The sequence below is a fragment of the Clupea harengus genome, chromosome 8 (genome assembly GCF_900700415.2).
Source record: "Clupea harengus chromosome 8, Ch_v2.0.2, whole genome shotgun sequence".
Classification (NCBI taxonomy): Eukaryota; Metazoa; Chordata; class Actinopteri; order Clupeiformes; family Clupeidae; genus Clupea; species Clupea harengus.
The window spans coordinates 18,419,765-18,427,896 of NC_045159.1; positions in this window are offsets into that span (position 1 = coordinate 18,419,765).

Consider the following 8,132-nt stretch of genomic DNA (forward strand, 5'->3'; position numbering starts at 1 on the left):
ACAAGAAATATCACGTGTAGTGTTTTAGAGTCTATGTGTACTTGCTGTGCAGTCTAGTTTGGATCTGGGCTGTTTGGGAAGACTCATAACTGAAAATGTACCTTTACATTGAGGCAACACCCCAAGACGCTTTGCTTCAGTGAGTGCTGTGGTACTGTCTTGATAATAGTCGGCCATGTATTAAGTGTTCTACCACGGTTTTTACAAGACATCCTGATGCAAGTCTCCTGGATTGTGGAATTGTATATATTTTAAATTAATTCAAATTCAAACAAAAAGGATCTAGTGATGATTGAGTGAATATATGGACTTCCTCAGCACTGTCCTTCAACTGAAAGTGTACTTCAACTGAAAGTGTACACAAGCTACAAGCGCTGTACCACTGTGTTGTTAATAGCCTTGCATTCAGGGTGCTGTGAGTGTTCTGTAAGACTTCTTTGTTTCGAGTCTCAACCATTCAAAAAAAGAATGAAAGCTCTTTCTTGTTGTTTGTCTTTGTTAGTTTAGTGTGTCTGTAGAGTACATCTCAGTCAGTCAGTGAAATGACACAAGGAAGGTGCCGCCCACATGCCATATCCAAACGTCCGCAGCACAGAATGATGAATAATGACGGCCATTTTCACATTCAGAGCCTGGACTAACATCAATCAATCAATCCACATCAATCCCAACCTGCCCAAACAGCTCACCGTAATGGGCAAATCCTGTTTAGAGTGTTTCCTCTCGCTAAAAACACATCCTCCTCCTCCACACAATCGTCCTATTTACTGCGGCACAAAAGAGGATCAGGGAGTGGCTTTAGAGCGAGCATTGTTCAATCATTTTGAAACACCACTTGCAAATACTGTATCCTGTACAAAGATGTATCCTGAAGACCTCTTCCTGAGGACCTCGTACCAGACTACCGGTGTCTGCAAACAGTTTTTGTTGACCTTATGATCAAATAGAAAGGCATGGTTTCATTTACTTTAAGACAGGACGTATTTGTAAGAAAGGTTGAAGAACACTGTTGTTCAGTTTCTATTGACACTCCAAGTGTTGAATGAATCCGGTAAGCCTGTGTGCTTGGCCTATTCGTTTCCATTGAGTAGTTGACATTTGCATGAAAGCAAGATTAATGAATAAGAGTAAAAACATCACAAGTGCTTCTCATCTCATTGGCCAAGAGAAGTTTGGGTCTCACTTCATTTGGATGGTCCCCTATAGATCATTTACAGATGCTCAGATTATAAACAAAATATCTCTGGAAACTCTTTTGTTGAAACAAAAGTCGTTAGGTGCATACTTAGTGTTGAGGTTAAGGTTAGGGGTTTGGCTTGGTGAGGGTGATGTTCCGTGAACAATTAGACAGACTGAACTTGAATTCCAACAAACCATCTGTAAAGTCTCTGTGGACAGACTATCCAAATAAAGTGTGACCAAAGTTTGTTGTATTGGGATGACATGTTCCCCTCTCAATCCCACTCCATTCATTTCAACACTATAATAAAGTTAGCATTCCTCAGCCAAAGCCTGGGCTTCAAGCACGGTGGTCCTCACTGGCACTCTGAGCTTTCCACCCTGTACCATTAGAGTGCTATTAAAACCCACAGTCCAATTCATTATTCTGCCTTTTCTTTCTTTCCGGGCTTCCCAGTCCGCTTAGCGAGTCTCTCCATCCAGGTGAAGCTGCCATGGAGAATGTCAAATGTGTGGGGCTCACGGGAGCCTATTAAACAGCAGCCCCTTCTCCCTCCCTCCTGCGTGACGGGCAGATATTCAGTCGCTCGGCCGCGCAGTCGGCCCGCGAGGTGCGGCGCAGGTAAAAATAGTGTGCCATCTGTTAAGAGGAGGCAGACGGAGACGCGTCTTGGCGACTCAGTCGGGACTCAATTAAAACGTGATTTTTTTTCTCTCTTCTTCTTCTTTTTCTTCCTCTCCAGGGTGAAGGAGGGATGAAAGCTCCTGAGGCGCAGGCAGGCTCAGGTGCAGCCGGTCCTGGGAAGCGGAGGGGCGGCGGTGGGTGGTGGAGGAGGGGTTGGGTATGAAGGGGGGCGGGGGGGTCTAAACTGTCAGGTGTGGTGACAAGGTGACAGCACTGCAGAAAAAAAACTCTATTCGAACCACTTCTACTCGTGAGGAATGGTAAGTATTTCAGTAGCTCGCATGCACAGAAGTTGTCACACTGTATAATTTTCACTTTCACATATTTACTCTTGCCACACTAATTATTCTTTCACGCTACAGTGAGTCTTGTTATACTTCTCTTAATGAGCGTAGAATATAACTTTACTTTAAACCCAACTGTGCCTGATTACGCAATCCCTTCAGTGTGGGGAGTGAGTTAAATGTGAAGTATGGGCACAGCTCCAAACCTGAAAAGGTATCTCTCTGTGATTCAGACATACACAGGGCTTTGTGAACAGGCCTATTAGGCTTAGTGTTTTTGACAGAGGCCCTCACAACTATCTTTATATACACGCATGAATGGATGAATGAGGGTGTTTATGTGATTCACACTGTATTTGACATCTAGGACTTACTTTTTAGTCTGTCTATGTGATGATTCCAGTCACCTAACATACCCTACAAAGACGCTGTCACTATTGTGAAATTGTTGTCTCAACAACCTCAGATAGATGTACAAGGCTATTAAAGGGCTGACAAGCAAACGACACAATGTAGAGCTGTTCGGAATCAAACCGAGAGTAAATTAAACGTATTACAGATGTCTGGATGCCAGAGGTTTCATTATAAAAAAAATATATTTTAATTTTCAAGCCATCCCTAGGGGTTGCACGTATGCGTATTGCATATGAAAATGTTAAATGTAAATCTTACAAAGAAAGAATGTTTTAGAAACCTAAGAAAGAAGGAAAGGAAGATGGTGCTTGCCATTGTCACCATGATCTTATATTTCGAGATTTAGAAGTCTTTGTGTCTGTAAAGTGCTTTGCATCAGTGGTGAACGTGTGAATAAATATGAATTGAATTAAATCCCATTGAATGGGTCATAATGAATAGCTCTGCATGGATTTGAATGGAGTTTAATTAAATGAAGAGTCTGACATCGGTCCCATCGCAAAAGTTTGAGTGAGTTCTCAAGAGCATGCCATGTAACATAAAATCCCTAAGGGAGATCCGAGGATAAACTTATCTCTTTATCTAATCATTTCTCATTAGGGAATGCTGTCCTTAAAGCAAAGGCATTCATACAGTGTGTTCTCTTGCATGTCACTCAGTCCTGAGAGTTCTACATGTATTATTCTTTAAGCGTCTTTGAGTATCTAGAAAAGCGCTATATAAAAATAAAGTATTATTATTCTTATTATTCTTATTATTATTACACACTACCACTGCAAAATGGTGCACCCTTCAAAGGCCTGGCAGGAAATACAGAAAATCATAAATGTTCTCTTTTCAATGGGAGCGGGCAGTTTGACAGGGCCTCCAGCAGAGCGATGGGCTGATCTGTAAAGAGGAGTGTGTGTGTGTGTGTGTGTGTGAGTGAAAAGTGTGTGTGAACGTGACACATAGCACCTAGCAGGTGTGGCCCAGTTTTACTCACATTACTGTGGGTATGCCGAGAGTGAAACAAACATGGGATTGACGGGCGGTCTTTCGCAGAGCAGTCAGCGTGGACCCAGCGCCTCACGCAGCGGAGGTGACAGATTTGAAAAGACGTGAGATGTTGAAAGGGGGGCAGATGTGGCTCAGTTCTCTGCCAAGACAGTTTTGGGTTGTTTGGTTGAAATGAGGAAAGAGTTGTTGTGCTGGTTGAAGTTTGATAACCAAATATTACGAGTGACACAATGTCCACATCTATATGTTCTTATTCATTGTTTCCACCACGGTGTTGTCAAAGCCTAAAATGCAGTGGCTGTCAAAGTTGTCTCAGTTTAGACACAAAGAAGAACACTGGTGGTATACATTTTTGCAGAATGTAGAAACACTGTTCAGTAACCATTCCCCTTTAGCTAGCTAGGCACTGCATACAATTAGCATTCCAGGGAGCTTAAATTTCAGACAGACAGGGATTATAAACTTCTCCCCCTTGTCTCCGACCAGCAACAAGTGAGAACGATGCTTAATGACACAGGCCATCACTGGAGAGGAAACTACACTGAGCTAACCTCAGGTTGAACTGCATTCTCCACAGGGCTTTTATGCCTTCGGTCCTTCGAGCCCAGCTTCCTGTGGTTTTAATTACTGTTTTTCAATTAGTCCTTTATTTCCTCCACCTGCAGGTGAGTCCATTTCACCACATTATAAAGGGTCTCTGTTAACAGTAATTATGTCCTGGGGAGAGAGGTGTGCCTGGGCATTGAATAAAAAAAAAAATACTCAGATCCTGTTAGACGAGCCTGGAGCCAACATTGTCTTCAACGGAGGATTTCTGGGTCACTATAGCCCATGTGTGATGCTTCTGATACCTTTTGTCCTTGATGATTTTGTGGTATAATTATCAAGGTGTAAGCCCCCAAAGGAGCTGAACCCTATTGCAATTTTAGATTATACCATAATAGAATATGGATGTAGAAAAGAAACAAAGTAGTGGAGGGGGACAAGGAAGAAGAAGAAGAAGAAGAAGAAGAAGAGGAAGAGGAAGAAGAAGAAGAAAAAGAAGAAGAAGAAGAAGAAGAAGAAATAAGAGCATGTGTAACATTTATTGCTGTGGCTAGTCATTTATAGGAGAAAACCAATACCTTGAGATCCTCCACAGTCAAGCGTTGGTAAACGGGAGGTCCACTGTGAAGCTCTGTGCCTGTGTGACATTAGGCAAAGGCCTTCTCCTATAGGCCCCTATGCTGGGATGACCCTTCTCCCATTGGCCCCTGCACTGCTCTTCTCCCATTAGCCCCTGCACTGCCCTTCTCCCATAGGCCCCTGCGCTGGGATGACCCTTCTCCCATTGGCCCCTGCACTGCCCTTCTCCCATAGGCCCCTGCACTGCCCTTCTCCCATAGGCCCCTGCGCTGGGATGACTCTTCTCCCATTGGCCCCTACGCTGGGATGACCCTTCTCCCATTGGCCCCTACACTGGGATGACTCTTCTCCCATTGGCCCCTACACTGGGATGACCCTTCTCCCATTGGCCCCTACGCTGGGATGACTCTTCTCCCATTGGCCCCTACGCTGGGATGACTCTTCTCCCATTGGCCCCTACGCTGGGATGACCCTTCTCCCATTGGCCCCTACGCTGGGATGACTCTTCTCCCATTGGCCCCTACGCTGGGATGACTCTTCTCCCATTGGCCCCTACGCTGGGATGACCCTTCTCCCATTGGCCCCTACGCTGGGATGACTCTTCTCCCATTGGCCCCTACGCTGGGATGACTCTTGTCCAGCACTCCTGAGCTCATTCACAAAACCTGAAGGGAGCTGTGCCATTTCATTGGCCCAAAGTTCCTGAAGGAAATAAACATGGAGAAATGAACACAGCACCCTTCTGAAGGCTGTTGTGGGACAGACATTTTTCTGTGAAATTGTTCCTTGACAGTTCTTCCTGCAACCCCCGTTATTAAGTCTGCAGCAGTCCTCCAGATTCACCATATCTCTCTCTCTCTCTCTCGCGCTCTCTCTCTATCTCGCTCACAAGCAGAATTCCAAACCAGCAATGAGAAATTGTATTTCTCTCAGCCACAGTTCATCTCGGCCCGACAGAACGCTTGTTGACAGTTGTGACCTTGTTAGAATGCGAAAGGGAGACATCTGCTTTGAAGTCGTAAAGCGGCAAACCTTATTAGATTTTTTTTCTCTTCTAGTGGTAAATCAACCAACCTCTGAGCTCAATATTACAGAAATGTATGACACCTTACAAACATTTCACTTTGCAATGACTTCAATACCTGTAACGCACAGGCTAAACAGAAAGTGGCTAAAAGTCCCTTATCTAGATGATACTCACACTTAAATAAGCTTCATGCTCCAAAGGACCATCAAATGAACTATTTTAAAGCTCATTTAGGATTTTTGGATTATTTTGGATTACGTGTCAAAGTAATTGGCAATTAGGATTTGCTTAATGCTTTAAAATGTAACCTAAAAAACAGACAGTGGTTCCCAAACTTTTCAGGGCAGGCCCCCCTTTGACAAAAAATATATATATATATATGACTCACCATTGAGCTAGACACGTGGGATGTGGAGAATCCATATAATGGATCACACACATAACCATTATTTGCCCATTCATTCTGTAGATCTGTAGGTCTTCCTTGAAATGAACATAAATTGCATTTATGTAGTACTTCACACAACTTAAACAAAATTCTAGTTATAATTCTTGACATATACTCCACATGACTTGAAGTTTAAAGTATTCCCAGAAGGATGAGGCAACTCTCGCGGATGAGACAGAGTGCAAACTTCCTAATCATCTACATCAAATTGAGCCTAACAGCTCCTTCAGACATCATTATTTCCACTGGCCGTCACACTCCAAACAGAAAGAAGTACAGTCAGCGGACACAGATGACCAGCCGGTGTCAAACAAGACCGTTTCTGTAAGGAGGGAAAAAATGCCACAAGCTAAATTTTAATGGACAACATGAAAGCAGCAAGCAGGGGCCTCTGGAAAGGTTCCGCTAAGATGGTGGTCATGTAAATTGGTTCCTTTAACAGTGATAATAGAAAAAAGAAAGATGGAGGAGGAGAGAGAAACCGACTGAGAGAGAGGAATAAAGAGAGGGAGGGAGAGAGAGGGGCGAAGAGAGAGAGAGAGAGAGGATGGTGATGAGGAAGAGTTGTCCTGGTTTCATTGTGCCGCTGGAATGGGACTGACAAGTCTGCTATTTCGAGAGCGAAGCTGAGCAGGAGAGCCCGCAGCTATGCGTGCTGAGAAACTCCGCCAGTGACAGCGCACCTCAAATGGGTCAAGATGGACGGAATATTAACTAGACTCATGCCAAATCCCCACAGCAGCATTGTGGACTAAATTGGCCATGAAGCCTCATCCTCTCCTTCACACAGGCACATCGCTTTCTACATCCCCCCCCCCTCCCCGGTTACCCTCGCCCTATCTCTTGTGGTCTTTCTCCTACCACACACATGAACACACACACACACACACAAACTGAGACGAAATATAAATGCAACATTTCAACTTCTGGTCCTGTGTTTCATGAACTTTAATAAAAGATCCTGTAATTTCTCCATGCTCACAAAGAGATCAAATTCATATCTGTTGCCAATATCATGCGGTATCCCCAGTTTACTGCAATGCATTGACGGATTTTCTGTGTAACTATAATACAGTAGAATCTTTCCATGTTGCATTTTAATTTATGTTCAGTACATATACAGACAGAGAAAGAGAGAACATCGTTAATATTCTAAATATTTCAGACGAGGATCCATGCAACGATAAGGCTTTGTATCCACTGCTTAAGGGAGTGAGTGGCATGTGCTCAGCTAACAACATGGAGCGCGAACACTAAACAGAGTGTTTTAGAGAATATCAAATGAAGTGAAAGTCCACTGTTCAGACCAAAACAAGTAAACGCTCGTTTTAAATAATAGTGCTAAATTATGTGAAAGGGAACGCAGAATTGAGTCTGGAAAACCCAGCCTCTTTGATAGCGCATATTGGTATTATATATTAGCTTAAAATCTGATGGGCGATGTTAATGTGGGAGGTCAGTCTCCCATAGTTGACCTCTGAAAGCAGGCCACAGACTGTCTAATATACAACATGACAAGCCCTTTGGAAAAGGAATTAAAACATCATCAGAGAGTTTGATGTGTTTTTTCGTAACGTAATGAGCCATTTTTTTTTTTTTACCTCAATCTCACTTGCACACATGCACACACACACACCTACAAATGATTTCTGAGAAATACTGCTGCCATCTAGTGCCAGATATGACATTTTGTCATACTTCCCAAGGTTCAGATAGCTCTTTACATCAATGGAATTAAGGTTAAAATCCTCGTTAGTTTAAAGGGCCGGTATATAGCATGGATGAAAGATCAATCTGCGGGTGTGACGGAGTCTCTCAATGATTGCACCAAACCACTCCGATAATGTATTCATTTTCATGATGATTCCAAAACAAGATTCTCTAATGATAGCTAAGAGCCCATTAGGCAAATCAATTATTCAAACAGAAAGGAGACAGGGCAGACCCGATAAACATGAGCATTTGGCTCTA